The sequence below is a fragment of the Macaca nemestrina genome, chromosome 2 (assembly GCF_043159975.1).
Source record: "Macaca nemestrina isolate mMacNem1 chromosome 2, mMacNem.hap1, whole genome shotgun sequence".
NCBI lineage: Eukaryota > Metazoa > Chordata > Mammalia > Primates > Cercopithecidae > Macaca > Macaca nemestrina.
In genome coordinates, this window is record NC_092126.1 from 149618433 (window position 1) to 149640153 (window position 21721).

The 21721-nt window shown below is 46.5% G+C and overlaps 2 long non-coding RNA genes across 5 annotated transcripts; one reads left to right on the plus strand and one right to left on the minus strand.

Moving 5' to 3' along the window:
• The first annotated feature begins 6889 nt into the window (after window positions 1-6889).
• Window positions 6890-21035, plus strand: LOC139362011 (uncharacterized). 3 transcript variants are annotated; one of them, XR_011620238.1, is made up of 6 exons: window positions 6890-7014; window positions 12718-12897; window positions 15925-16023; window positions 17436-17700; window positions 19695-19869; window positions 20725-21035. It is a non-coding gene; the product is annotated as an uncharacterized lncRNA (long non-coding RNA). The 3 variants fall into 3 exon arrangements; XR_011620237.1 differs by lacking the exons at window positions 19695-19869; window positions 20725-21035 and having other exon boundaries at window positions 17436-17869; XR_011620239.1 differs by lacking the exons at window positions 15925-16023; window positions 19695-19869; window positions 20725-21035 and having other exon boundaries at window positions 17436-17869.
• LOC105477699 (uncharacterized) lies at window positions 10808-14360 on the minus strand. Of its 2 annotated transcripts, none has more exons than XR_984890.2 (3): window positions 14203-14360; window positions 12909-13067; window positions 10808-12066 (listed from the first exon to the last, which is right to left on the minus strand). It is a non-coding gene; the product is annotated as an uncharacterized lncRNA (long non-coding RNA). The 2 variants fall into 2 exon arrangements; XR_984891.2 differs by lacking the exon at window positions 10808-12066 and adding an exon at window positions 12080-12777.
• Window positions 21036-21721: the final 686 nt, after the last annotated feature.

The window sequence follows — 21721 nt, forward strand, 5'->3', positions numbered from 1 at the left end:
CTTGTCACTACATACTAGTTGACTGTGGCTACAGAGGTTGTGAGGCCCTGATGCCATAGCAATTCAAGATAGCTGGATTATGATGCCACTCTGAGGCAAGAATCACAATACAACTTAGAGAGAAAATGACTTGCTCAAGGTCAATAGCAAATATGCAAAACCCAGAGCTGTGATGGGCATGAGAAGCTGGGAAATTTGGAAGACAGACTCAAGTCTCAAAGTAAAGCTCTCATTAGTCCCATGTGGTACGTCTCCCGAGGCCTATAGGATTCTCTTAAATGTGTCTGGCATTTGGATTTTATATTCAGTGTATGTCATGAGAAGCATGTGATCTCTTGTTTCCAAGTGTCCCCTCACACATGCGTGATGAAGTCAGAAATTCCACCCTTGCAGACAGCAGGGGTTTTTTGGATTGAGCATTGACCTTCTTCCTGGACCCTCCTTTGGAAGGAAACCAGTGCCTCAAAGAGGCAAGACTTCCACAGCTGACCTCTAGCCTTGGGTAGGAAATTTAACACCAACAACTGTACCCTTGGGACAGGAGTTTGCAAAGGCCCAGACAGTGGTGGTGGCTTAGTTCCATTCTCAACCTGGCCTTCTAAGACTATTGCTGCTTTGTATTCATTATCTATGAGTGGTTTGCACCTTTGGTTGCGTATTAGAATCACTTGGGGAGCTTTTAAAAACCTCAAGACCAGGTTGAGATCTGAGAATGGACAGACTGCCTGCTCAAGTGGGTCCCTGACCCTTGAGTAGCGTAACTGGGAGACATCCCCCACTAGGTGCAGACCGACACCTCACACCTCACATGGCGGGGTACACCCCTGAGATGAAGCTTCCAGAGCAAGAATCAGACAGCAGCACTCGCTGTTCAGCAATATTCTATCTTCTGCAGCCTCTGCTGCTGACACCCAGGCAAACAGGGTCTGGAGTGGACCTCAAGCAATCTCCAACAGACCTACAGCTGAGGGTCCTGACTGTTAGAAGGAAAACTAACAAACAGAAAGGACACCCACACCAAAATCCCATCAGTACATCACCAGCATCAAAGAAGAAAGGCAGATAAACCCACAAAGATGGTGGAAAAAGCAAGGCAGAAAAGCTGGAAATTCAAAAAATCAGAGCACATCTCACCCTCCAAAGGAACACAGCTCATCGCCAGCAATGGATCAAAGCTGGACGGAGAATGACTTTGACGAGTTGAGAGGAGAAGGCTTCAGTTGATCAAACTTCTCAGAGCTAAAGGAGGACCTACGTACCCAGCGCAAAGAAACTAAAAATCTTGAAAAAAGAATGGAAGAATGCATAACTAGAATAATCAATGCAGAGAAGGCCATAAATGAACTGGCAGAGATAAAAACCATGACACGAGAAATATGTGACAAATGCACAAGCTTCAGTAACTGACTCGATCAACTGGAAGAAAGAGTATCAATGATTGAAGATCAAATGAATGAAATGAACCGAGAACAGAAGTCTAGAGAAAGAAAAGGAAAAAGAAATGAACAAAGCCTCCAAGAAATACAGGATTATGTGAAAAGACCAAATCTACATCTGATTGGTGTGCCTGAAAGTGAGGGGGAAAATGGAACCAAGTTGGAAAACACTCTTCAGGATATCATCCAGGAGAACTTCCCCAACCTAGTAAGGCAGGCCAACATTCAAATTCAGGAAATACAAAGAACGCCACAAAGCTACTCCTCGAGAAGAGCAACTCCAAGACACATAATTGTCAGATTCACAAAAGTTGAAATGAAGGAAAAAATGTTAAGGGCAGCCAGAGAGAAAGGTCAGGTTACCCACAAAGGGAAGCCCATCACACTAACAGCAGATCTCTCAGCAGAAACTCTACAAGCCAGAAGAGAGTGGGGGCCAATATTCAACATTCTTAAAGAAAAGAATTTCAACCCAGAATTTCATATCCAGCCAAACTAAGTTTCATCAGTGAAGGAGAAATAAAATCCTTTACAGACAAGCAAATGCTTAGAGATTTTGTCACCACCAGGCCTGTCCTACAAGAGATCCTGAAGGAAGCACTAAACATGGAAAGGAACAACCAGTACCAGCCATTGCAAAAACATGCCAAAATGTAAAGACCATCAATGCGAGGAAGAAACTGCATCAACTAACAAACAAAATAACCAGGTAATATCACAATGACAGGATCAAGTTCACACATAACAATATTAACCTTAAATGTTAATGGACTAAATGGTCCAATTAAAAGACACAGACTGGCAAATTGGATAGTCAAGACCCATCAGTTTGCTGTATTCAGTAGACCCATCTCACATGCAGAGACACACATAGGCTCAAAATAAAGGGATGGAGGAAGATCTATCAAGCAAATGGAGAACCAAAAAAAAGCAGGGGTTGCAATCCTAGTCTCTGATAAAACAGACTTTAAACCATCAAAGATCAAAAGAGACAAAGAAGGCCATTACATAATGGTAAAGGGATCAATTCAACAGGAAGAACTAACTATCCTAAATATATGTGCACCCAATACAGGAGCACCCAGATTCATAAAGCAAGTCCTTAGAGACTTACAAAGAGACTTAGACTCCCATACAATAATAATGGGAGACTTCAACACCCCCCTGTCAACATTAGACAGATCAATGAGACAGAAAGTCAACAAGGATATCCAGGAATTGAACTCAACTCTGCACCAAGCGGACCTAATAGACATCTACAGAACTCTCCACCCCAAATCAACAGAATATACATTCTTCTCAGCACCACATCGCACTTATTCCAAAATTGACCACATAGTTGGAAGTAAAGCACTCCTCAGCAAATGTAAAAGAACAGAAATTATAACAAACTGTCTCTCAGACCACAGTGCAATCAAACTAGAACTCAGGACTTAAAAAATTAATCAAAACCACTCAACTACCTGGAAACTGAACAACCTGTTCCTGAATGACTACTGGGTACATAACGAAATGAAGGCAGAAATAAAGATGTTCTTTGAAACCAATGAGAACAAAGATACAACATACCAGAATCTCTGGGACACATTTAAAGCAGTGTGTAGAGGGAAATTTATAGCACTAAATGCTCACAAGAGAAAGCTGGAAATATCTAAAATTGACACCCTAACATCACAATTAAAAGAACTAGAGAAGCAAGATCAAACACATTCAAAAGCTAGCAGAAGGCAAGAATTAACCAAGATCAGAGCAGAACTGAAGGAGATAGAGACACAAAAAATGCTCCAAAAAATCAGTGAATCCAGCAGCTGGTTTTTTGAAAAGATCAACAAAATTGATAGACCGCTAGCAAGACTAATAAAGAAGAAAAGAGAGACGAATCAAATAGATGCAATAAAAAATGATAAAGGGGATATCACCACCAACCCCACAGAAATACAAACTACCATCAGAGAATACTATAAACACCTCTATGCAAATAAACTAGGAAACCTAGACGAAATGGATAATTTCCTGGACACTTACACTCTCCCAAGACTAAACCAGGAAGAAGTTGAAACCCTGAATAGACCAATAGCAGGCTCTGAAATTGAGGCAATAATTAATAGCCTACCAACCAAAGAAAGTCCAGGACCAGATGGATTCACAGCTGAATTCTACCAGAGGTACAAGGAGGAGTTGGCACCATTCCTTCTGAAATTATTCCAATCAATAGAAAAGGAGGGAATCCTCCCAAACTCATTTTATGAAGCCAACATCATCCTGATACCAAAGCCTGGCAGAGACACAACAAAAAAAGAGACTTTTAGACCAATATCCCTGATGGACATCGATGCAAAAATCCTCAATAAAGTACTGGCAAACCGAATCCAGCAGCACATCAAAAAGCTTATCCACCATGATCAAGTGGGCTTCATCCATGGGATGCAAGGCTGGTTCAACATACGCAAATCAATAAACGTAATCCAGCATATAAACAGAACCAAAGACAAAAGCCACATGATTATCTCAATAGATGCATAAAAGGCCTTTGACAAAATTCAACAGCCCTTCATGCTAAAAACTCTCAATAAATTCGATATTGATGGAACATACCTCAAAATAGTAAGAGCTTATTTATGACAAACCCACATTCAATACCATACTGAATGGGCAAAAACTGGAAGCATTCTCTTTAAAACTGGCACAAGACAGGGATGCCCTCTCTAACCACTCCTATTCAACATAGTGCTGGAAGTTCTGGCTAGGGCAATCAGACAAGAGAAAGAAATAAAGGGTATTCGGTTAGGAAAAGAAGAAGTCAAATTGTCCCTGTTTGCAGATGACATGATTGTATATTTAGAAAACCCCATCATCTCAGCCCAAAATCTCCTTAAGCTGATAAGCAACTTCAGCAAAGTCTCAGGATACAAAATTAATGTGCAAAAATCACAAGCATTCTTATACACCAGTAACAGACAGAGAGCCAAATCATGAATGAACTTCCATTCACAATTGCTTCAAAAAGAATAAAATACCTAGGAATCCAACTTACAAGGGATGTAAAGGACCTCTTCAAGGAGAACTACAAACCACTGCTCAGTGAAATAAAAGAGGACACAAACAAATGGAAGAACATACCATGCTCATGGATAGGAAGAATCAATATCATGAAAATGGCCATACTGCCCAAGGTAATTTATAGATTCAATGCCATTCCCATCAAGCTACCAATGAGTTTCTTCACAGAATTGGAAAAAACTGCTTTAAAGTTCATATGGAACGAAAAAAGAGTCTGCATTGCTAAGACAATCCTAAGTCAAAAGAACAAAGCTGGAGGCATCACGCTACCTGACTTCAAACTATACTACAAGGCTACAGCAACCAAAACAGCATGGTACTGGTACCAAAACAGAGATGTAGACCAATGGAACAGAATAGAGCCCTCAGAAATAATACGACACATCTACAGTCATCTGATCTTTGACAAACCTGAGAAAAACAAGAAATGGGGAAAGGATTCCTTATTTAATAAATGGTGCTGGGAAAATTGGCTAGCCATAAGTAAAAAGCTGAAACTGAATCCTTTCCTTATTCCTTATACGAAAATTAATTCAAGATGGATTAAAGACTTAAATGTTAGACCTAAAATCATAAAAACCCTAGAAGAAAACCCAGGTAATACCATTCAGGACATAGGCATGGGCAAGGACTTCATGTCTAAAACACCAAAAGCAACGGCAACAAAAGCCAAAATTGACAAATGGTATCTAATTAAACCAAAAAGCTTCTGCACAGCAAAAGAAACTACCATCAGAGTGAACAGGCAACCTACAGAATGGGAGAAAATTTTTGCAATCTATTCATCTGACAAAGGGCTAATATCCAGAACCTACAAAGAACTCAAACAAATTTACAAGAAAAAAACAAACAACCCCATCAAAAAGTGGGCAAAGGATATGAACAGACATTTCTCAAAAGAAGACATGCATACAGCCAACAGATACATGAAAAAATGCTCGTCATCACTGGCCATCAGAGAAATGCAAATCAAAACCACAATGAAATACCATCTCACACCAGTTAGAATGACAATCATTAAAAAGTCAGGAAACAACAGGTGCTGCAGAGGATGTGGAGAAATAGAAACACTTTTACACTGTTGTTGGGATTGTAAACTGGTTCAACCATCGTGGAAAACAGTATGGCGAGTCCTCAAGGATCTAGAACTAGAAATACCATATGACCCAGCCATCCCATTACTGGGTATATACCCAAAGGATTATAAATCATGCTGCTATAAAGACACATGCACACATATGTTTACTGCAGCACTATTCACAATAGCAAAAACTTGGAATCAACCCAAATGTCCATCAGTGACAGACTGGATTAAGAAAATGTGGCACATATACACCATGGAATACTATGCAGCCATAAAAAAGGATGAGTTCGTATCCTTTGTAGGGACATGGATGCAGCTGGAAACCATCGTTCTTAGCAAACTATCGCAAGAACAGAAAACCAAACACCGCATGTTCTCACTCATAGGTGGGAATTGAACAATGAGATCACCTGGACTCTGGAAGGGGAACATCACACACAGGGGCCTATTATAGGGAGGGGGGTGCGAGGAGGGATGGCATTGGGAGTTATACCTGATGTAAATGACGAGTTGATGGGTGCTGATGAGTTGACGGGTGCAGTACACCAACATGGCACAAGTATACATAACAAATCTGCACGTTGTGCACATGTACCCCAGGACTTAAAGTATTAAAAAAACCCCAAAGAACAAAAAACAACAACAAAAAAACACCTCAAGACCAATATTCCATCGGTAGTCTCTGAGGATGGAGCTCAGGCCTCAGTAGCTTTTAAATCTCCCCAGGCGACACCAGTGTAGCTAAGGCTGCGAATTGCAGCTCTCCTGGGAGAGCAGAGAATGGAATTGTAACCACTTCTAAGTACACTGAGCACAGTGTCCTGCCCTCATGGAGCAGTTTTTTAATCCATATTGCACTAGCGGTGGCAGTTAGACTGAGTTCCAGTGCAAGTGAAACTCACAGGACCTTACATGGCTATGCTGAGCAAGCTAAGATTTATTTCAGGAAAAAAATACAAGATATTAAGGGCATTAAAATGAGGATATGCATCAGGGCCAAAGGCTGCCTCATAGTGAGGGGTTCTGAGAGTCAGGGGAGAGCTCCAATTGTTACACTGACATGGGACAACCATGTGAATGTGCTTTTTCCTTCAGATCAGAACTACTGATGCACCTGAGATATTAGAATCAGGAAGCACACAATGGAGGCTCATCGTGTAGGCACACTTGCTGCGTCACCAGCCCCAGCACTGCACCAGGTTCCCTGAGGGAGCCCCTGAGGCCAGATGCAGGTCATCAGTCTCATTGTGACCCTCAGACAATGCTCACAAGCTGATACCAGACACCCTGAAACTTGTCTCCACCCCTGGTCACCAGTCAGTACCCTTCATGCCTTGCCCGGGGGTCCGTGCTGTGCAGGCACATCTCTAATTCAGCACAGCAGCCCAGGCTGATTCCAGACCTGCTGCAATGAGCCCTCAGTGCACCTGGGAGGTAAATTCAACCTGCTTTTCTTGAAACCTTGATATTCAAAGTGAGATCTTGAATGAACAGCGTCAGGGTGACCTGGGAGCTTTAGAAATGCTGAATCGCAGGTCCCAGCCCAGAACTACTGAGTCAGAACCCGCATTTTCAAAATGCACCTCCCACAGGAAGTCTTGTGCACATTAACATCTGAGACTCACTGCCTTGAAGGCCACCACACTCATGCTGTTTCTCTTGCCACTGTTCAGTTTGACCCTCATGCCAGCCAGGCCAGCGTGTTAAGACCAATGTGAGCATCCCAAGAAGAGGAAAGCCCCTGCATTGCAGCCCAGACCCTAAGCCCACCATGTCAGCTCAGGGGGTGCAGAGTGCATCCAGAGCCTGGTCCCCTTGACTGGGAACCATCATGACTGAGGGCTGGGTGACCTTGTGCTGGTGGTGCAGGGTCATTCGTGTCCAGGGAACAGAAGGGCACTCCTATCATTGCCGCTCTTCTCTCACCCAACGCATATATTCAGATGAAGTCAGGGCAGAGCTGCAGCCAGTGCAGCCTTGAAGGGGAAATTCGCATGACTAATTTACTATTACCACAACGGCTCACAACAACAATAGCTAACGTTGAATACCCATCTTTGAGTCATCCTACTATCAACTAGCATTTATTTGGGGATCTGGTATGTGTCAGGCACCATGCCAGGCTCTGTATTCATCAGCACAACCCTCACTACATTGATACATTGTTCAAGGTCACCTAGACTGAAGAGGCAGTGCCAGGATTTGGATCCAGGTATCTGATTCCAAAGACTTCACTCTTAACTCTTACCGTGCTCATCTTTGAGAACTGGCCCATCCAAACATGTCACAGGAGTGAACACAATAGATACAATGTCTGCCTTGTGGTCAAAAAGGAGTAATTCCTGAGCATGTGTGGTGTGCACTGTATCGTTTATATACATGGCAATCCTAAAAGGTGAGGGCTTTATGATCCATATTTGACACATTGAGGTAGGGCTCAGAGAGGCTGAGTAACTTTCCCCAGGTCACACAGCTGGGTTTGGCAGGGATGGAAGGGATGGATGACAGCTCCAACTTGCCTCTGTGATTGCTGAAGGGCTCAGGTTGTGTACCATGAGTACTGGGGCTTTTTCAAACTTGCCTGGCTCCTTGCCAGCTTTTCTCAGCCAGAATTTGGGAGTTCTCAAAAGCCCACAGAGAGCAGCTACCATCTTCTTTGTTACACTCTAGACTTCCCAGAGGCAGTTTCCCTGTCCCCAACATGCTACGTGTGACTTGATCTCTCCGAGCCCCTGCTTTCCGGCCTGCAAATGAGATCTTGCGTGGTCTCATGTATGGTCATTGGCAGAGTCAGTGGGATGCCCAAATAAAACAGCCCATGGAGGAATAGCAACAGCAGTGGGTACTGAAACATGGAGGCTACTTCTCTCAAATCTCAGGATGGTTATGAGCTCTGGGAAACCCACACTCCTATTGGGAGAAAATTAGCTAACAGGAAGCATGAGAAACTTTTCTTCTTTTTAGAGACAGGGTCTCAGTCTGTTGCTCAGGTTGGAGTACAGCAGCACAATCATAGCTCCCTGCAGCTTTGACCTCCTGGGCTCAAGCCATCCTCCCACCTCAGCCTCCCGAGCAGCTGGGACTAGAGATGTGCCACCCTGCCCAGAGGAAGTTTTAAACATGACCAGCATCTCCTATTTAAGAGAGGGGCATGAAGCCCCAGGCCCCCGAGACACGATTCCTCTGGCCCCAACCTTTGCTTCCAAGCATCTGAGTAACTAAATGCCCATCGGGGATCAGGGGAAAAGAGGCCCTTCCAACAGCAGTGCAATACTCTTCGGCTTGGCCACATGAGGGCAGCACACGCCCATATAAAGCCCAGCTCTGACTGCAGCTAAGCCTGGAGATGAGGAGCTCACTACAGCTTCCAGAAGTAAGAACCTGCGGAGTTCATGCTTGCAAAGCCACCAGAGCTCTGTGCCCTACTGTGCCCACGCGCCCTACTCTGCCCAGTGTCCCTCCTCCCACCGCCCTTGTTCACATATATCATCCAATCCTCTCTCCAAGATGTTTAGTTTAAGGGTTAAAGCCGTAGGCTAAACACCCTCCCGTCATTTTCTATTCAGCAAATATTTACTGTGCACCTGCTTCATGCCAGGCACTATTCCTGGCGCTGGAGACTCAGTCACAAAACAGGCAGAGATCTCTGTCATCACTGAACTCAGTCTCATGGAATGTTTGGGCTGCTGTCCCCCATGCAACATGTTATAATGTAAAATGTTCAAACCTGCAGAAAAGTTGAAAGAATAGCACCCACGTAGTGAACCCCATAGACCCCCCATCTTTATTACATACTGCCCACTTATTTATCTCCTTATCCATTCACTCTACTTTTAAATGCATTTCCAAATAAGAGGGAGACATCAGAATATCTCTGCTTGATGTTGTTACCCAGAGTTCAGTTTATTTGTGCCTTTTAAAGGTAAAATCAACATATAGTGTGATGTACAGATCTTAAGTGACCCATCAAGTGACCATTGACAAATGTGCACACTTGTCCACTCAAATAGAATCAAGATAGAAAACATTGTTAGCTGCCTTTTATTAGTTCTGCAGTTTTGGGCTGGTTATTTAACTTTTCTGGATTAGTTTTCAGAGTTAAAAATAAATGACATTGTTGAGAGAATTAAATGAAATAATATGTGACAGTGCCTGGGGCACAATAGACACATGGGTTACGCAGTCAGCCTGCTTCAGTGGAATTCCCACTCCACTATGTTCTGGCTGTGTGACTTTGGACAAGTTGCTTAACCACTCTGAACCTCTGTTTCCTTCTCTGAAATCCGCCATAAAACTTACTTTTTAGCAACATTCTCAACCCTGGCTGAAAACTAGAATTACTTGAGGAGCTTCTAAATATTGCTAACATTTCCTAATTATTTGAAAATTTGTAAATATACTTTTGGATTAGAGAATGGTTAGAGTTAAGAGAACTGGGTTCCACTAACTTCTGCTAACATGGGTGTCAGCTCTCTGGACCTCAGGTTTTCATCTCTAAAATGGCTGCATCATGGGCTTGTTATGATATATGAATGAGCTGATGGGTCTGAGAGGAGGTTGAGAGCTGTGAAGTGTTCCGTCCTTATTAGATATCTTTATTTAGAAACCTTGGCATCAGAAGGGGCCTTGTAGATCTTAGTTGGACAGAATTAGCCATTTTAGAGAAGAGGAACCAAGGCACAAGGAAGAACCAAACTTTTTATCATACCTTAGAAAATTCAATCTGGCCTTGATGATGCCTCATGCCCCAGGGCTACAGTGACCCCAAACAGATCCTATCTTACCTTCCTCAGGCAGCCTCTCCCAATCATACCGGTATCTTTCTCTTTCCTCTCTTGTCTGCTTTATATAGTTAGGAATTTATTAGAAATGGTCATGTTTTCTACTATATAGAAGCAAAGAAATTAAATTGGTGACACATCTACTTCCACTACCTATAGCTGTGCCCCAAACAGACATTAGTAATGGATGACTGAACTTTTTCCCACTGAGTCCATGACTGCCTTACCTGTCTATCCTACAGAATACTCAAGCAGACATAATCAGATAATCACTGTTGACAGGTTAAATAAAATCTCTTTTGCTATTTTTCTAAGATGAAATTTAAATAAATATTGGCTGGCAATGTGAGTTGCTTTGTTTCCCCAAATAGAGTATCAATTCTTCAAGGACAGGACCATATATTATCTTCTTTCATATTCTAACAAATGTCCAGGCATTTTGGAAGGCAGATATCTTTAAGCTACCTTTCTTTGACTGGAGAGGCAGTGTGCCATGGTGGGCAGCACAGGGTCTCTGGAATAGACAATCCTGACTTTTAAACATAGCTCTGCCACTTGCTGGTTGGGTCACCTGGGGCAAAATGGCTTCATTTTCTGAGCCCAGTTTTCTCATCTACAAAATAGAGGAACATACTTGCCTCTCCTTCCAGAATATTGCAAAGATTTTGTGAGTCCATGCACAATCTCCTGGCACAGTGATTGGTACATGGCAAGTGCTCAGTAAATGACAACTTTGTCATTAGCACGATTGTCAAGGTGGAGGAAGGAGAATGTGAGCTAAGTCTGTACAATTATAAGTCAGACTCACTCACTGGAACCTGTCACAAAATAAAAAAGACAGCCATCGGTGCCTGGAACAGGGGAGCATATGATAAGTATGTGTCACTTGCACGGCAGTTAATACAGGTATTTGCCATTGCAAAGGTAACACTTTCTGGGTCAGAGCTAGATCAAGAAATGTCTGGGTGAATTTGTGCCAGGAGAGCACATGCGACCCTGGAGAGAAGGGAGTGAGGGCCTCACCATGCCAACCAGTCGGAGTAGGGCAGGTGTGTCTGGGAAAGGACCTTCCTGCAGGTGACGGGGAAGAAGGCAAGCCTGGCAGGTGAGACTGGGTGTGGAGAGGATGGGGGCTGGTGAGCCAGTGGGTGTCCCAGCAGGTGAGTGGAAGAACACAGCCACTTGTGAGCAGCTGAGGGGCAGAGACCCAGGCAGGTAGGTGGGAGACAGTTGGCACCCACTGCGTGTGGAGGTGCAGAGGAGGGTTCTGGGTTTGGGGACAGGGATGGCCAGAAGAGAGAGTGAGACACTCAGCAGGGGCTTGGGTCTAAGAAGCAGGCTTCATTCAGTTTGGCAGCCAAAGGGAAGTGCAAGGTCAGAAAGCTTTGTCATCTATCCCCCAGAATCAGCAGTGATCTGGGGGTGGGTGTGCTGTGAATCCCCCCGAGGCTGCCCTCAGTGCTATTGAGATGCCCCAGCCCCTGGCTTCCCCGAGCAGCTCCCTCGTGCTCAGCAGGGTGGCACAAACATCACTCGCTCTCCTTGTCAGTGGCTGTCACAGCACATTTGTGGCAGCAGCGTTCATCCACGCTTCAGGAAGTCGGTGAGGCTGGGTGCTTCAGGGGATGGCCAGATTTAGCGATGCCTCATATCCTCGGATGACATCAGAGGACTCACTCCCTGACCAAAGCAGTGGAAAATGGGACTGGAAAACAAAAAAGGAGGAAGAATACATCTATTCAAATGCTACCTCCTTGATTGCATGGAGCCTTTTAAACCTGTCCTGAGCAGGGACAGAGAGAGAGGCCTCAGTTCCATCCTTAGCTCTGTCATGAAGTAGCTGTGTGTTGCAGAAAATATCACTCTGGGCTTCAGTCTCTTCACCTGTAAAATGAAGATAATTACACCTGCCTGGACAAATGGGGCAAAAGTGAAGCTCGAATGGAGAGCACAGACTCATAGGCAAGGTGACAAGTGCAGGTTATCTTGGGTGTCAACTCTGCCTGGTGGTGGCTGCCTGATCCCTGTGTTGAGAACAATGCTGAAGCCGAGGCCAAGCTGAGCCAGAGAGAGTGCTGTGATCGATTAGTTATGCCTGCCTCAGGTGCCAGATTGGAGGGCGCTCCTGCTATGCTATGTTGGCCATTTCTGTCCTAAATGGTTTTTAGGTATCATTATTATCATTTCTTCTTTACCCAAAGCCAAAAGCACCCTGAGAAGAGGCCAAAGGGCAGGTCTGCACCCAGGAGGCTTTGGTGCTAATCCCACAGCCCACTTCTTCCTTTTTCTTGGTTTTGTTTATTATCTTTTTTTTTTTTTTTTAACTTTTTCTTCCTTTATTTTATTTTATGGGTAGCATAACCAGGTGAAGGAGACTCAGGCGACACTTCAGGATGAAGATCAACAATGTCACGCTCTGAAAGGCAGAAGGAACCAGAAGCCAAGGTCAAGTTGGCAGAAGTCAGAGACAGCAGAAAGACGGCAGACAACCGAGCCCAGCAGCAGAGTGAGGGAAGGCGCCTTTCAGTGGGCAGAGGTCAGACACACCTGAGGGCTGGGGGTGGAAATGAGCATGAGGAAACTCGGCAAGGAGAGCAAACCTTTCCTCTGTGCGCCTTCAAAAAGCCCCAGCTCTGCCGTTGGCTCAGCGCTCTCCAGCTGTGTGGCTTAGGGGAGCTACTGCTCTCAGAGCTTCAGTTTCCTCACCTGCAAAACAGAGGTTGTTGTGAAGACTAAATGACATTATGTCATAGCAGTGTCTGATGGCATCCCCCTCCCACCAGCCTTTGGGTCCCAAGGTCACCCTTGCAGGCCCAGCCCATCGGCTCCGTCTGGGAGACCCAGGGCCAAAGAAGCAGAGTGGGACCATGAAAGACAGGAAGTGTAGTCTGGGCCATCAGACTGAGAGCCACTCTTGTGCCTGCTCCCAGCCTCTGAGCCATTCACCATATCCCAGATTCTAAGTTGCTCGGGATTTAGACCTGTTTCTGCTGGGGGATCTCCAGTCCCTCTAGAAGCAGCTTGGAGTGGTCTGGGAGGGAGGACACGCGTGGCTGCTCCTTTGTAGCAGTTCTAGAACTTTCGAGCAAGGGACAAAGATCATCATGATCATTTTGCTCATCCTTCGGGGCTCCAGCCCTTTCCCAGAGAGTACTGTCAGGCTCAGGGCCCTGCATTCCAGTCCCCACGGGCCACTTCCTGGCTTGGAGACCTCCGGCACCACTCTGGGCCTCAGTTTCCTCATCTGTCAGCTCCCTCCCAGCTGGGTGGCCATAGGTCTAAATAAGATCATGTGAATATATGAAAGGCCTCTGCAAACGGCAAAGTATTAGCTATACTAGTTAACCTCTGTCCTCCCTGAAATTCACAACTCATGGAATTACTGGGGGCCTTCTCTAGCAGGACAGTGACGGGAGCAGACGGCCCCGGTTCTCTGAGTCACACTGCACGGTTGTCCCGCCCCCACAACTGCCTCATTTTCAGCTGCATCGTCTTCCCTCCACTCCAGTTCAAAGAGCCTTTCAGTTACCCTAATCACTCTACACATTAATCGCAGGCCTCGGGGCCTGTGCTCAAGCCGTTCCTTCCGCCTGGAATGCCCTTTGCCTCCCTGCTTGGCAAACTCCTATGCATCCTTCAAGACTCAATGCCAATGACAGTTCCTGCCTGATACCTTCCCAAGGCAAAGGGTGTGCCTCCCTCACTGGGCTCCCCAGCCTCTATTTTCGAACCGGACGAGTGAGAACAAACCGAGTTGGCTTGACAGACACACCCCTGCGCTGCACACAGTAGGTGCTTAGCTGGTGTGTGGATTTGCACCTGTTGCCTTTGCCTCACTCACCCAGGACTGGTCTTGACATTCAGAGCTCAACTCACACCCTGGGTTGTGTCCAAGCCCTCGATTCTGTTTGGCTCAGATGGCCCCACACTCCCCGGGATAGAGCCGTCCCGAGGCAGCCTCTGCCTTCATGATGCTGTGTCTCTGTGTGTTGGGGTGTGTGGCCGTGGAGGGGCTGTGGTCACAGAGGAGCCAACCAGGAGCACTGAAGGCTGCCCGTAGCCATGGAGACAGGGCCCCTGGGCCAGCCAGGCCCGGGCTGGTCAGTGAATGAATAAACGTGGCCCATTTTTCTGCCTTTGTCCGGAGCCTCCCTGGGGCTTCCTGCTGTCAGCCCCAGCTGTGGGGAAGGCGGAATTTGCCTGATATCGCGGAGCCGCCGCCTGGCAGCGCTGAGCCTGGCCCCGGCCGCCCCACTCCAAGATTCATGCCCAGCTAACAAGCCCCACTTTGTTCCTGTGGGAAAGTCCAGCCTCTCAGGAAAGAGCCCTCTCTCCGGCCGGCCCCTGGTCTGGGGACTCAGTGAGGCAAACAAAGCCTCCATCCGCTGGCAACGATTCTCAGGCCCCAAAGTCCACCTCCGTTCCCTGGCCAGGGGAGGAGCTGCTCTGGGAGGCAGAATTCCAGCACATCCCTTTGTCCCACTCATCTGGGAGGCCTGAGATGCCACCTGTCTGGCAGGTCTCCCCCACTGCCCTGCCTCGCCTCTGGCCACAAAGTGTGGGCTGTGTCAGAGCAGCTGGCCTGAGCTGGGGCACCCAAGGCCTTGGGGAGCTCGGCCTGGCCCCTGCTCCCTGAAGTTGAGGCCCAATGGACCTGCAGATACGCCCCAGGGACTGGGTGGAGTCCTGATTGCACTGCTGTTCAGACGGTGACCTTGGCCTCATCATAGCACCTCAGCAGGCTCAGGACAAGGACACTAAGTCCGGCTGCCCCCTCGGGTGTTGGAGTTATCTTCTCTAACCACAATGATAAGGACTGGCTTTATTTAGCACTGGGTCTGTGCTGGGCTCTCCACTGAGGGCATTGCATGGGTGAACCATTGGAGAGATTCTCCCATGTGTGAGCTTGGCTCAGACGTCTATAGGGGAGGACAGAAAGGTTATGGGAAGGACGGATGCTGCTCTGGGGATGGAGCAGCAGGCACTCTGCCCTGCCTACCACGTCCTCAGCGATGCAGCTCTGGCAGCTATTACCCTGTAGAAACGTGGGTCCAGCCTTGTCTGATCTTCCGATTGTCTTTCAAGGGAGTTGAACATTTCTATTTTGATGTGAAATTTCCCAGTTGTAAAAACGTAAAACGAAGCAATATATCGTGGCTGAAAGCCCTCAGAGTCCAAGTTTTCTCATCTGTAAGGGAGGTGTCAGAAACAGGTGGCCTAGGTGCAGCCAGCAAGTAGGGTTTATCTGGTCCCCAGATAATTTTACAATAATTTATTATGGAGTCTATACCATGCATTCCAAAGAGGAATATATAATGTATGGGTAAGGCATGAAGAATTATGAAATACATATCCCTGAACCCACCTCCCAGATAAGAAAATAGACCAACCCCAAGACTGCCCCTGCCAGCCCCTCTCCCTGCACCCCAGAGAGGTAACCACTGCGCTGAATTTTGTGTCTACTATCCCCAAGCTTTATATGTAGTTTTATTTTGTGTCAGTTAGTGTATTCAAGGTCACACAACACAACTCTCGCTGACTCCCATCTTTTGGGTCCTTCCAGAAGCAGAGTCTGAGACAAGGGTAGGAGGGCAGGAGATTCCAGAAAACACGAGCTGGGCAGTGGGAAGTGAGACAAGGACAGCAAGGGAGCCCATGAAAGGTATATTATTAAGTGGCCGCTGTGTGGCAACTGGAGCTCAATCCTGCTGGGGGCATCTGGGAGACTGGGTAGAGCATGCACCTCCAAGCTATCCTACCTAACGGACCAGGAAGCTGGGGTATTTATACCCCACTCCCATCAGTCACTGGTTCAGGGCTGCTCCCAGGAAGTGCTAATTCGCCAGCATTTCCAGCCTGCTATTTGCAAGGGCAGAGTGGCTCTAGGGCCAGAGAGAGACCTCAGGAAAGGGATGAAGAGCGGGCAGTGAAAGTCAGGCAGATGTGCACTGAAGGGGTCAGGCGAGGGGCTAGACCAGGACACCCACAGTCTCTGCTACACTACTTGAACTGACTTTGAATCCAGCAGCTGGGCTTCCTACACTATGAAGTCATTTGCCTGCTCAAATTCACCCACCAGAGGCGCTTTCTATCCCACACCTACCGAACAAAAATTATATATGGGGGGAGGTATAGGCAGTCCTGTTTTCAACACAGTTTCACAGCATCTGGATACTCACTGAGGTCAGAGCCACTGGCCCAGGAGACAAAGTGCATATGCTCAGCCTGTCATTCAAATCTGCTACCACACTCTGCTCCCACCTTTCCCTTCCTGTCCCTGTCCTGCTCCCTAGGCCACAGTCCCCTCAACCTGATGGATTGCCTCTCAGAGGAACAGCCAGCCTCAGGAAATGCAACACTTGCAGGGAAGTTCATGTGCACTAATTGCAGAGTGGTAGGATTTAAGAAATGGCCCAAATTAAGGGTTTCTGAATTACTGTACTTATCTCTTCTTGGCCTTAAGATTGCTTTTTATAAATTGAGATGATGGAAATGTTTCTCTCTTCCCCTGAGAGGCATAAAGGGAACCAATTCCATTTCATAATCCAAAACATAAGCCTTAATTTTCCATTTCCTCTGCAGCCACAGTAAAGCTGCTAATCCTTAAACCTGTGCTGATAGTCCCATGTTGGATATCAAAGGAATCTATAAGCTTACCCTGCTTCCCTGTGGTTTATCTGAATTGAACCCGGTACAACAGACATGGGAAGCAAAAGCCTTGAGGTTATTAGGGGCTCCTTTAAGACAAGGGATGAATTTGCACTCTGTTGTGCAACATTTAGTGAGTAACTACTATGTGCCTGGCACTGCACTGGATCAGGGAGACACAGAGGTGAGTAAGTCCCAACCTCTACCTACAGATGGAGCAACTGATTACTTTCTTACTATACGGTGAGTGGGGAGGTACAAGATGCAGGAGTATGACCTTGATGGTGGTACCCTGGCACCATGAGTTATCAAGTGATGCAGCAGTCAAGACTCCCCTTTGTCCTACCCAGGGACGACTCAAGATTGAACCTATGTGGAATACAGCTGGGGCTGCTTCTACATTAGCCTCTTCCTCACTCTTTGCAGGTTCAGTTCTAAAGACCACTGGCCCATCTGGACTGTCCTGGACATTCTGGCTGCAGCCTGTCTATTCGGCAGGTGCAAGAAACTGCTACCAATCCACCCCAGCCTCTTCTTGAGTGTTAACTGCTAGATCAACCCTGTGGACAGCCAATTCCTATATGGATCATCCCCATAAAAGTGGTTCCCAAACCTGGCGGCCCGTTGGAATCATGAGGGGGATGTGGACAGCATTTAGAAAATGCCCACGCTTGTTCTGCCAACAGAGATGGTAAGGATATTGGTCTGGGGTGCAGCTTGGCCATCAGGATGGCCTTAAAAGTTCCGCAGCTGATTCTAATGTGAAGCTAAAATGACGAACACTGACCTAGAAGGACAAGGCAGTGGCCCCGTGGACTATCTCCTTCTTTAAAATGGACAATTCACTTGGTATTAAAGGCTCTGACACCCTGCAGTAAAGACTCCTGTTTAACTCAGTGGTTCTCAAACTTATTTAACCATGGAATCCTTTCCTCTCCCAACAACTGTTGACATTGGAAAAATAACATTCTGCAGAACACACGTTAGGGCATGCCAGGGATGGAGCATCCACGGAGCCAGGGGTATGTGGAATGAAGAGGTTTCAGACAAGCCATCCTTGAGGGTGAGAAGGTCCTGGGAATACTAGAAACAAAAGCTCTATAGAGGCAGAACTCATTCTGACCTTTGCCCATCATGAAGATTGTATTGTTGATCAAAAGATGCGCTCTCCATATGCTGACCACTGGCTTGCCTATGTGACTTGCTCTGACTAATGAAATACAATAATAATGACACTTATCCCTTCTGGGTTGAAGCTTTTTTTAAAAGCTGTTGCCTGACACCATTGAGTTCTCTGGTTTCCTTTCATCATGAGACCTCAACATTCCTGATAGGGGCTACTCCCTTAACCCAGGTCCCGGGGTAAAGGAGACACAGAACAGAATACAGCCAATTCCCCATGGACAAGTAACTTCAGCAAGAAAGAAATCTTTGTAGTTGCAAGCCACTGATATTTGGGGGCTCACTTGTTACCACAGCATAGCATAGCTTACACTGACCGATGCACTCATGGAAATGGTTCTGGTAACATGCTTGTTCTCGCCATAAAGCACCGCACATTTAGGCTGAGCATTCAGATCATCTCCATCATGTGAATCTTTCCTCTTGAGCATGTATTCCATTAAAAAAGGAAAATGTGTTTCAAGTTTCACCCTCATGATGACCCTTGTAGATGAAATCTCTCTTCTGCTCAGGCTGGCAGGGTCAATTGGAAGCTCTAAGTGCATTCTTTGCTCAAATAAGACAGCAAAATGCCTTTCCTGGAGGAGATGCCTAACCTTTAAAAAGTATTATTTCAGAACTTAGATGTGCAGAAGGGAACGCTTTGGGGGACATGACTTTAAAACCAGTGAATGTTATTTTTGGTCTCTGCCCAATACACACAGGCTCTGGGTCACCCACCTGGAGGGGAAATGGCTCAGTCAAAATGTCAAGGCAATAACTTCCACAAGACCTTTTGGTTTGCTGCTCTGGGGACAATTAGGCAACAGAGAGTAATGTATATCCAGCCCCAAAAGAGATGTCCAGGAACAGCATGGAGCTCGGCCTCCCGCTGGTTCACCGAAGCCAGCTGGATTCCCTAAATCTGACCCCTGCTGAAAAACATCTCCCTCACTCAGCCTATCTACCATGGTTCCTGTGGTCCCGCATTGCTGCCTTATCCCTTGAAGTTTCCCGTAAAGCTCTGTGATGGTGCTTTGCCCAATGGAGGCCAAAAGTGAGCTGCTGACTTGTGAATACGAATGTGTGATTGGCGTAAGTTTTGAGGATCAAAAGCGTGATGTTATGGGATGCAGGTGAGCCAGAGGCAGCAGCACATGCTGTTCCTTCTGTGCCCAGGCAGGGATGAGGCTAAGATGAAAATCAGCCCAACACCACAGACCTGGTCAGGGCTCAGCAACAGGCAAACTGGGATTCAGCTGGTACACACTGGGGCACCTGAGCCTGCAGTTGAAATATGGAAATAGTTCCCCCATGTTGTAAATAGCTGCTGTCATTGAGGATTAAAGCTTTAGTTGGGGAGTCCCAGGTGCAGTGACAGGCAGTAGGAGGGTGCCAGCTACTCCCTGAGGTCCCATTCCCACCCTCCTTACACTCCCATCCATGCAGAAACCAAAAGACATGGAGCTACCTGGTCACCATACACCTTAAAAGTGATTTTTTTTGTTTTGTTTTGTTTGCCAGCTGAGAGAAAGGCCCATGGAAACAGAACCTAGCTGGTAGGTTACCAAAAAGTGAAAAAGAGGCACAGAGGGAGGTAGAGGCGAGAGGAACCCAGAGACAAAATTCTCCAGCTTCTTTATGTGCAGTGGAGCCACAGTGCACTCTGAAGAAGGCAGCATCAAGCTGCTATTGAGAGGTAGGGAGGAGTCTCTCAAATGATTGTATTCAGTGGGTTTCCACTGGGACCAGAACTGAAGTCCTCAGGATGAAATACCTGAGTAAGAGGTAGGGAGGCTTCATAAAGGACCTAAATACCTCAAGAGTGTCCATCATAAATAAAAAGCTCCTGAAAATCAATAAAAAGTCAGATATTCCAATAGACGTCCAGGTAAAAGATTAGAACAGGCACTTTACAAAATGGCCAATAAGTATATGTAAGGAGGTTCGACCTTATTAACAATCAGGGAAAGGCAAATTAAAATCACTAACATAACATCAAAGTAAAGAAGCCAGACAGCAAACAAACACTACATACTGTAGGACTTATTCGTACACAGTTAAAGAGCAGACTGGTAGAACTCAGGATAGTGGTTATGCTTGCTGTGGGCGAGGGGCTCATGACTGGGAGGGGACTTTGGGTCAACAGAAACTCTAAGATGCTGGTGCTAGAAGCTTTTTGACCTGGGTGCAAATTTCATGGATGTCTCATGATTAGTTTGTGAAACCCATCGAGCTATCATTTAGGATCGTGCATTTTCCTATATGTCTGTTAAATTTCAGTAAGGATCAGTGGGGAGAATCTCTCAAGAAGATAATTTTATATTCATTCTCTCAATTTTCACACATCTGGGGGCAGAAAAAGTACTGAGAGAAAGATCTTCCCCGAAAAATATTTACCTGACTACATTTCCACCCCTTTCCTCAACAGTGAAGGAACAGCCATGTCTGCTAGCTAACACATGCTGTTTATAAGATGTGTTTGATGTGCAGAATCTCCACGTGAACAAGCCAGAGGCCTCCCTCTGAGAATTGTTTGTGTATCCCCTTCTAGGGGACAATTGTCTATCCAGCACCTGTGCATGCTGGGAACTTCCGCCTGCGTCATCCCAAATCAGGCTCCCAGGAAGCTGTGAGGGAGATTTGGTGAAGGAGGGTTGGCAGCCTGCACTTTACAGCCAAGAAAGCTGAGACTCAGAGAGGGATAGCAGCACTCACAAGACACCCAGCCATGTGCCAGGCTGGGAGGCGAGCCCCTGGGCATCTGGCTCCATGTCTGGCCTTCCTCTGTTGGGTCACAGCTGTCTGTTCTCATGGGAGCAATATTCTGAAAGTTGAAAGCAATGGAAATTCCAAACCAAGCACCATCATTTATTAATTGTACACAGTTTCCCTTCCATCCATCTATTTCCTTTTAATTCAGGCAAACACACATCCACATGCTGCGCAAGCAGCCTGCGCCCAGGCCTGGGGACTGGGTGCCCCAGGGACCCCAGGGTTCTGGGGGTGGGTCATGGGAAAAGGCTGACTCGGTCCATGTTTGGGCAGTTCGAGGATGGCTGTGGCTTTTTCCTGGACAGCAGGGACATGATACCTGTCCAGGGGCCTGACACAGCCTTCAAGACAAACTTACAGATGCCAAGCCCTGATACTAACTAGAGGGAGGAACTTCTGTCCCACTGCAGAAAGTGGGGAGGGGTTTTCTGACCCTGAGTGATGGAGGGACAGACGCCTGGGACTGGGTGTCAACTCCAGCCTCCCGGAGGTAGGGATGTTCAAGTCCATCTGCATTCGGGTTGATGGAGCTCTTCCTTTCTCCCTCTCACCTCCTCCAGGTTCCTGGAGAGCCCACACCTCTCTCTTCTCCTGTCCTCAAGGAAAGGCCCAACCACCCTGATGTGTGACCTTGGCCAAGACCCCTTCTCCCTCCCAGCTTCAGTCTTCTCATCCAGAAAACAGGAAATCTGGACTCTGTAATGTCACAGTCCCTTTCAGCTTTCATATTCGGGAGTTTTCAGGCTTTGTTAAAAGCAAAATGCCCAGGCCCATCC